The sequence below is a fragment of the Delphinapterus leucas genome, chromosome 17 (genome assembly GCF_059928025.1).
Source record: "Delphinapterus leucas isolate spDelLeu-1000000601 "Yukka" chromosome 17, BTC_Dleu_Yukka2, whole genome shotgun sequence".
Classification (NCBI taxonomy): Eukaryota; Metazoa; Chordata; class Mammalia; order Artiodactyla; family Monodontidae; genus Delphinapterus; species Delphinapterus leucas.
Window position 1 is genome coordinate 20,228,950 of NC_143145.1, and position 9,534 is coordinate 20,238,483.

General features: G+C 41.8%; 1 protein-coding gene and 1 pseudogene across 1 annotated transcript in view; both read left to right on the forward strand.

Annotated features, from left to right (window-relative positions):
• The window catches only part of SAMD12 (sterile alpha motif domain containing 12), a 412,832-nt gene that overhangs the window by 290,762 nt on the left and 112,536 nt on the right, over window positions 1–9,534 (forward strand). The window lies entirely within an intron of this gene.
• LOC111165209 (zinc finger C2HC domain-containing protein 1A-like) overlaps window positions 1–9,534 on the forward strand; it is a 50,437-nt pseudogene that overhangs the window by 19,321 nt on the left and 21,582 nt on the right.

Below are 9,534 nucleotides of genomic sequence, written 5' to 3' on the forward strand. Positions count from 1 at the left end.
GTACCTCTCTTCCCTTAGTAAAAGGCTCTTAACCTGAGGTCTCTAGATCCCTCCCTCCTCCAAGGGAACCTTGGCTAGAATTCAGCGGGGCTGATGAAGTTGGAGATATATAATATATATTATTTTTATGTGGAATAAATATTATATATGAAATATATTTCAATCAAAATTACACTTAATTTTATGCTGAATTCAACATACGAATTACACTTAATTTTATTTTTACTGAAATGTAACATTTCTTTCTACTATGACTGTAAGTACAAAAGCTCACTACTCTTAGCAGTTCTTGTGACTTTGTCACTAGAATCACAGGTAGTTTTTAATCACATAACAGTTTGTTGAAGATACCTTGAAATATCATTTGCACTCATCACCACTTTCAAATTATGGTAGTTATTATTCTTGCCAGTAAATCCTACCGTTTAATGCATCGATAAAGAAACACCTGTATACTTCTATCATGAAATTTTAAGAACTTTTGGTATGTGTTTTTAATATAACTTGATTATTTTGTAATCTTACATATTTTCCCTTTTGCATTTAAAAACATTCTTGAGAAGGACCATAGGCTTCACCAGACTGCCAAAGGAGACTTTGGCACAAAAAAAAGGAAGGACCTTCCCCTGACCCTTTCTGTGTTTAAACTTTTGCCCTCCTTCCCTACGTAACTAGATTTCTAGAACAGTCCATACGGATTGTACTTTCTCACGTCTCATTTGTTCCACAGTCCACTGTTTTCTGGCTTTCGCACCCAACTTCTTTTCACAAGATGGTAACTCTAAGATCACTGGAGTCCTCTGAGGTTTAACAGATACTTTTCAGTATCTCTTTTCCCTGAAATCTGTAGAATTTTGCCCCTGTTGATCTCATTTTTCTTCAGGGGACACTCTCTTGCTTCAGCTTCAGGAAAATCACCCTTTTCTTTTCCTTGCCTACTTTGCAAGTGCGTTTACTGACTACTCTGCTAATCGCTCCTCAGAAAATAATGTTCCTAATGTTCTTCTTGGGAAACCACATCTACTCCTAAGACATCAACTGCCCCTGTACACTGATGATTCCAAGTCCAGCCGCTTCTTCTAAGCTTCATTTCTGAGTCCCCAGCTGTCCAAAGATAAGTTTCACCACCATATCCCAGAGGTACCTCAAACTCAGCACACCAAACATGAACTCCTCTATTGCCTCCACCACCAAACCTGCTTTTTTCTCTTGCATCTGCATTTTGTTTATGGACATCAGTCCCTTCTGATCACCCAAACTAAAACCCTTAGGGTTTCCCTCAATTGCTTCCCCTCACTCACTCCTACTTCTACTGAACCAGTAGTTCCTATTGGTCCATTATTGAGGAAGTCAGGTTGATATAGCCCAAGGATGATATGTACTACTGGGACATAAATAAATGTTCTAGGTATAAGCTTTATGAGTATATTAATTTATGATCCCCTTGAAAATTATGCTGTGGTTTTTATTTTATTGAGATATAATTGACATATAAGATTACATTAGTTTCAGGTATACAACATGAATAAATACATGTCTCTATTGTGAAATGATCACCAAAGTCTGGTTAACATCTATCACCACACATAGTTACAATTTTTTTCTCTTGTGATGAGAACTTTCAGGATTTGCTCTGTGACTTTTAACTATCTTTCCCGGGCCCACAACTTCTACCAGGAGTCTGATAGCTGAGTTATGACTTAAAATTCCAGTTTTAATGGTTCTCCTCTCTTTCCCAGTGTGGAACGTGTTGAAGAAATAGGCCACGTTCCTCTGCCCAGTGTCACATACAACTTCTTCCCTTGCTGGCTAGGGGTTTCTAACCTTTTTTCCAATGAGAACAGGATGAGAAAGGCATGGTGGTCGAGAAAGTTCTTACATGACAAATACTGTCATAAGCCGACCCTTGCTCTTGAGGGTTGACAAGTGTTTACCCTTTGATGGTTCTTCTGAGGACACCGCCCTACCACCCCCACTGATGGAAGTGACTCATCTACATTCCTTTTGATGAGAGCAAATGCATCTGTGTCCTTCGATGAGTTTATGTTTCTTCACGCCACAGTAGTTCAGCAGCACATCAGCTTCTTGGCTTGAGTTGTGTTTTCCCTTTTTAAGTGTCCTCTTGGAGGAGATCTTAGCTCCTCCGCACCAGCTCTCTCGCTCAGGATGGCCCAGATCTGATCCAGGGGAAATGCTGATACAGTCCTTGCACAGGCAAATGAGGGCAGACTGTCTCTAACATTAAAATCTTTTGTTTAGTCTGCCAGCAGAGCAGTTAGCACGCCGAAGGTTCTGGCTCTTTACCTATCTCACTTTGTCCCGCAAGCTCCTAGAGACATATGTCAAGTTGTTTGAAAGTTCCTTGAAGCCTCCTCTCTAGACTCGGAATCAGAAAGCAGCCCCTCCTTTCTCTCCCCCCAAGCAAAGAGAGGCAAATTAGAATGTCAGGGACTCGTGCCCATCTTTTTTTATAGAAAAACTCCTTCTAAAACTTTTTGATTGAAGTATACATATAGAAAAGACCATATACATTAACTGTGTACAGCTCTCTGAATTTGCAAAAATTGAACACACCCATGAAGCTAATACCCAGATCAAGAAATAAAACATGACTTGTATTCCCAGAAGCCTTCCCTATGCTCCCTTCCAGTGGCTACCCCTGTCCAAGGGGTAACACAATTCTCAATTCTAATGGTAAAGAATAGCATCATCTGTTTTTGTTCATCATATAAATAGAATCATTCATTATGTACTCTGTGTGTGTGACTCCTTCATTCAACATTATACGTGTGGATGATTCATCCATATTGTTGTCTGCAGTTTTAGATGGTTTATTCTCATTTCTCTCAATTGGTCAACATGTGAACATATCACAATTTATTTCTGCATTCTGCAGTTCATGAGTATTTGGGTAGTTTCCAGTTTGCAGCTACTCTGTAAAAAGTTCTGTTCTAGATTATATCAGACATATTCGGGTGAACAAAACTATACATTTCCATTGGTACGTATTAGGAGTGGATTTGCTGAGTAGGGTAGGGTAGACTGTATTAGTTTGCTAGGGCTACCATAACAAGGTACCAAATACTGGCTGGCTTAAACAATAGCACTTATTTTCTCACAGTTCTGGAAGCTAGAAGTCTGAGATCAAGGTGTCAGTAGTGTTGGTTTCTTCTGAGACCTCCTTCATGGCTTGGAGATGTCTGTCTTTTCCCTGTATATTCTCACGGGCTTCCTTTTTTATGTCTCTGTCCAAGTTTTCTCTCCTTATAAGGATACCAGTCATAATAGATTAGGGCCCACCCTAATGACCTCATTTTAACTGAATTACCTCTTTAAGATCCCATCTCCAAATATGGTCACATTCCGACGTACTAAGGGTTAGGACTTCAGCGTATGAATTTGGGGGTGGGGAATACAATTCAGTCTGTACATGTATGTTCAGCCTTAGTAGATTCTTCCAGTGTCTCAAAGTGGTTTTAATAATAAACCCTCCTTCCAGGAGTGTATAAGAGTTCTGGTTGTTCCATATCCTCACCAACACTTGATATTTTGTTTTAAAGAAATCTTTAGGCATATGCTCCCAACCTTTATGTGCTCTTGGTATGACTGAGGGGTCAAGATAATGAAACTGGCTTTGCACCTCTTTTGCAAACCTTGTGTTGCATGTGCAAGGCTCGTGGCATCTCCCTTTGGGATGTGGCATCTGTCGTCTTCACAGAAAACTTCATTCTGAGACCATGTTAACTAGATCTAGAATTTTTGCTTGCTTGTTTTTACATCCTTAGGCAGAAAGGTAAGTTGGCAATGCCAGTGCCTTCATTTAATTTTTGAAATTTGACTGTCTCTCCCACACCTGCCCCAGCATTTTGAGAGTAACTCACACCAAAAAGGAGATGTTACCAGAAATCTCTAAGAAGTTAGATCTCTTGATTCTGATGTTGGGGCCGCAGCTCTCAGGGTGAACCTTGATAATAATACCTCTCAGGGGATGTTGACTCACCTGGAGATGTCTTACAGCCCCAAGAGCAGTGGCTGTTCATTTGGGGCTGCAGCAATTTTCCCTTCCTCAGACCCTCCCCCATAGCTGGGCCGTGCACGTTTGCTTTTGCACCATCATCTCCAATGGGAGGCTTCTGGAAGGACTTTTCCTAACCTTCTGATGACATTTAACGTACATTGAGGTTCATTGCAAGATAAGTATTTTAAAACATTTATCCAAATTCCCGAGGTGTCACACCCAGTGAAAATCAGAGCTCGGTTCAAAGGCTGTGCTAATGTCAAAACTCCTGCCCTTCCTTAACTGGATTCACAGATGGACACAGAATTAGTGCAGGGAAACTTAGTTACCTTAGTTTGGTATTAAATGAAGTAATAATATTCCCATATTACTACTAAGGAATCTTATCTTTTCTTGATTCGACTGAACCAAATTGGTAGGACACAACCACAGAAAGAAGTTAAAATTTGCAACCAAAGAGAGTAGATTATATCACACAGATCTCAAAACTGTAACTGGCCCTTTATCAAGAGCCACTGGTACAAAACCATTAATGGAGGAATTTAAGAGATTTCCTTCCTGTTACCTGTCTGCTGTGGATTTAAGGGAGATATTTTCTGTCATAAACATCTATACCCCCAACTAGAAATTTATGTAGAACATAAATCACTTTACGCCCCTGTATTGACACATTAGTTCAAAACACTGCTGGCATGCGGGTGAGAGAGCAGCAGGGAGGAAAATTAGATGATCTGCTGGTAATCTGCTAATTTACAAGTTGAGAGACGGTATTCTGGCTTGACACCACTTATATATTTCTCCACGTGGCCAAGCACAAAACAGCAGCTGAGGTGGTGGTTATGGAATTCCTCCAAGATGGAAATGTGAGACCAGCCCTTCTCTCCTCCTTTTCTGCAGATACTGACCTGCAGAGACTCTATCGGCAACTGGAAAGTGCCTTATGTTTATCAAGAAATTAATGAATTTATTCTCTTTTTTTTAATAGAAATCATGTTATATTGGAACTATTTGGGATAGCAGACAAGATGTATAATAAGTGATTTCAAAGAGCAATATGGCTCCTCCAGGCAGAAGGCAGTGGCTGGGGGTAGAGCTGAAGTAGAAAGATCAACTTACCTTTTTAAGGAACATCTCTAGCAACCTCATCTATTGCATTTTTTTGCTAAGTCAAATATTTACCCCTGGTGTATGTGATTTGATGGAAAGAACAAATGCTCAAATTCATAAAGAGTTTCACTCCTGACACTAATTTAGTATTCTTGGTTTGGAATGTGGCTTAATTTGTACTACTATATGAATGAATAGACTACACACATGTGTGTGTGAATGTGTGTGTATGTATACATATAAAGAAAGGAAGGGGTTTCCCTGGTGGCACAGTGGTTGAGAGTCCGCCTGCCAATGCAGGGGACACGGGTTCGTGCCCCGGTCCGGGAAGATCCCACATGCCACGGAGCGGCTGGGCCCGTGAGCCATGGCCAATGAGCCTGCGTGTCCGGAGCCTGTGCTCTGCAGCGGGAGAGGCCACAACAGTGAGAGGCCCGCAAAAAAAAAAAAAAAAAAAAAAAAAAAAAAATGAGGATTTATTAAAGCGCGGGTGAGTTGGGTGGATGTCCCACAATTCGTTTAACTTTATAGTCAATGAAGGGTATGTGGCTTGTTTCCAGTCTTGGGCTATTGCAAATATCGATAAAGCTGCTATGAACATTAGTGTACAGACTTCTGCACGAATAAACGTTTTCATTTTTCTGGGACAAACATCCAGTAGCTTTCTTTTTTAAACGAACACTGGTTCTCAAAAATGAAAATAAATAAATAACAAGAATTAAATGAGTTAATAGTTAGAGAATATTTAGCACATTGTTGGATTAGTAAAGTGCTTATTCATGTCAACATGCAGTTAAAATTTTTCTACTATGTAAACAGGCACTATTCTAGACACAGGGGGTACAAAGATAAAAAGATACAGACCCTGCCCTCAACAAACTCACTCATCCTAATTAGACAGAAAGAGAGGAAGGGTACCAGTTATCAGCCTTAGGCTGGAAGAGGCAAGAAGACAGAATAGTTACAGGAACTCAGAAGGGGACAGTCATGTGGCAAGAGCCACTGACAAGAGCTGTGGCCTTTGGTCAAAGGATGCAACCCTGGAGACCCGCAGTGAGGGCAGCTGGGGAATCAATACCCTGAGCTCCTCTCCTCCCTCCCCCTAGTCTTCTCCCAGCACTTCCTGTTGGCAGGACCCAACCCAACTGGAAGCCAGAGGGCAGAGGGCCCTGTGATGCCGTCCGTGCAGGTCAGTGCCTAGGAGCACGGAACATGATGGGGAAGGGTGCAGAGCAAAACTAGGGGAATCAGTAGACTAGATCCAACCCACACACGCACACCCAGCTTTGAATCCACTGTTTAACTTTAGGCAAGTTGCTTAATTTCTCTGCACCTCAGGTTGCTCACTGCAAAACAAGTGTCATAATGATAGTTATGCAGGTTATTGGAGCATAAACTAGACGATGTCTCGAAAATGCCTGGCAGAGCTCCTGGAACGTGGTAGGCATCATTGAATGTGCTCCAGCCCCACCCCCAGCTGATGACAGTTCTCTGCACTTGTGGCTGTTTTATAGTCTTCATGTATTTCCCAGGAGCATGGTCTCTCCTAGTATGGTCCCTAGACCATGTGCTTTAGAGACACCTGGGGTCCTTTTCATCACGCAGGTTCATGGCCCCCACCCCAGTCCAACTGAATCATGAGCAGAAGGATGGGAATCTTCATTTTGGATAAGTTTCCCCAAGTGATTTTCATGCACAATGAAGTTTGGGAACCACCGTCCTAGAAGTCCATATTTCTAATTGACGCCCACTTGGGTGAAGTAGAGGTGAGATTTATCTGTACTTGGCAGCCATTAGGTATAGTTCCAGCCCATCAGCTCTGGGAAGAGGGCTCTGAGACCAGGACACTAACGGTCTGTCTTGCAGTGTTAGGCCATGCTGATTCTCCATTTTGCTGGCTTTATTAATACCCGAGGAACAATGTTCCCAGGTTTTTAATTTAAAATTCTCTAACATCCAGACTCTAATTATTTTCTAGGTTGGATATGGGCTTGGTTAGTAGTTGTCTCTGACCCCTACCTTTCAGAGAAAATTTAATAAGCAGAGCAGAAGCTGTTAAAGGGAATAAAAAGCTTTGTGGTTGAGAATAGGTCAATTCTGAGTATAAACAGGAAGAGGCCAAAACTCAGAATAAGACCAGAGGATCTAGGACCTTGCTTTAGTTTGTTAAAAAGTATAAGGAAATTAATCAGCAGTCCGGGACAGACGCTGAGCTCATGGCTTGGGTCTTGAATTGGTTAGATCTCAGATTGGCTGCGATAGATTGGAAAGAGCAGGAGCTTAGACAAGAGAGAATTTTATTTGCTTCTCACGTAGAACTAGAGGCGGGCAGAGCAGGCCTGGGAGGGCGGTTTTTCTCCACAAAGTTCTCGAGGACTCAGGCTTCTATGGCTTTTTGTCCTGCCCTCCCCCCAAATGTGGCCCACGTCCTCATGTTCCAGGATGGAAGGCCAGTTGTCACATCCATGTTCCAAACCGCAGGAAAGGGGGAAGAAGATACAAAGAGTATGGAGCAGCTGACTTCTAAGGAAGGTTTAGAATCTGCCACACAACACATCTGATTACATCAGTTTGGCCAGAACTCACTCACATGGCCGCACCAAACTACAGGTCTAGCTTGGAAACAATATACTACAGAATGGATGATACATTGAGGACAGCTAAGAGTCACTGCCATTGGTTCTGCATCCTGAGAAACTTTGGACCTTCTTTTCCCAATGGAATGGTTATCATTCAGGTTCCATACAGGAACCCAGAAACCACTCCTGGTATATTTCGAAGAGAAAACTTAAGACAATTTGCAGCACAAGTGCAAAACTGAGACAACCCAGAGGTTAACAGCAGTGGGAAGCTTCTACCTTCCCTGGGGCTGGAGGGATAAACGAAGAGACAGAGTTTAGAAGTCAGGGTTGGTTGGCAGAACTTGGAACCCCAGTCGGCCATTCCAGTGGGAGCTAGAGCCAGGAGGTGCAGTCCCTGCCCTAGATGCCACCAGTAGCAAAGTGATCCAGGAAGAAATATGCTGGCCTTTCCCTTCTTCTGCCCCTCAGTCTCTTTCTAGTGCCTTACACTGGCTAGAACTGCCTGGAAGCCAGAGGGCAGGGACATCTGGGAAATGTAGTTTCATGCAAACAGAGTAGGCAAAGAAGAGGAAAGTATGGCTCTGAAAGCAAACAGGTGACTAGAGCAGCACCAAGTCCAAGTTGTGCACCAGGATAAATTACTAATAATTGATACCTGGCTAGACATTTTTTCTGGATGAAAATTTTGCAAAACAAAAGTGTCCTTCTGTTGAAAGCAGGGACTTAAACAGATCTTAGTACATCAGTGTTCACAACAGCGTTGTTCACAATTGCCAAAAAGTGGAAACAACCTAAATGTGCAACAACAGGTGAATGGGTAAACAGAATGTGGTATATACATAAAACTGAATATTATTTAGTCATAAAAAGGGATGAATTTCTGATACATGCTACAACCTGGATGAACCTTGAAAACATTATACCAAGTGAAATAAGCCATACACAAACTAACAAATACTGTTTTATTCCACTTATATGAGGTACCTAGAATAGGCAACTTCACGGTGACAAAAAGTAGATGTTACCTGGAGCTGGGAGTTGGAGGACAATGGAGAGTTATTGTTTAATGGGTACAAAGGTCAGTTTCTGGGTCACCTGTTAACAAGGAGGGGGGTCAGGGTGGTCAGGATATACTCGACTATGTCTAAAACAGCTCGGAAATGTCATCAAGAACAAGCACTGAAGATGGTTGTTGACTTTTGCACCCAGGAAGGTTATCGGCTGCTCAGTAAAGGCTGTTTCTGTGAATGGAAGGAGACTCTACACTGAAATGGGATGAGCAGCACAGTCCTTTCTGCATTTCTCCATTTGCTGGCTCAACAGAAGCAGTAAATAAACCCTATTCTCAGAAACTATGCGGATAACATTGATGATGGCGGCACACAAATTAGGAGGTAAACAAAAAGCCGTGTAAATTTCAAGCTTCATTAGAAACACAGGCAGAAAAAAATTAACATCTGCCAAATAGAAAAGGTCAAAATTGGAAGGGAAAGACACTTTCTTTTTGAGATCCTAAGAAGTTACTGCCAACGTCAAGGACATGAGAGGATTCTGTTTCCTCGTTGACTTTGTGAATCATAGAATTCTTGTAAAAACTCTCTTGTCAATATCTCCTCGAATCAGATATATGGGGTGATGGAGGATGAGCTGCATGTTCTTTCTCCTGGAAAAGGAAACCATACAGCGTTTGGAGTAGAGCCACAAGATTCCATTCCAGAGCTGTCTTCTATCTTGTCCCTTACATGTAACTTTTTTTTTAAGAACCTCCAATAATATTTATGGCTTTGGCATAATGCATACGTAGTTTTCTTTTGAAGACTTCACAAT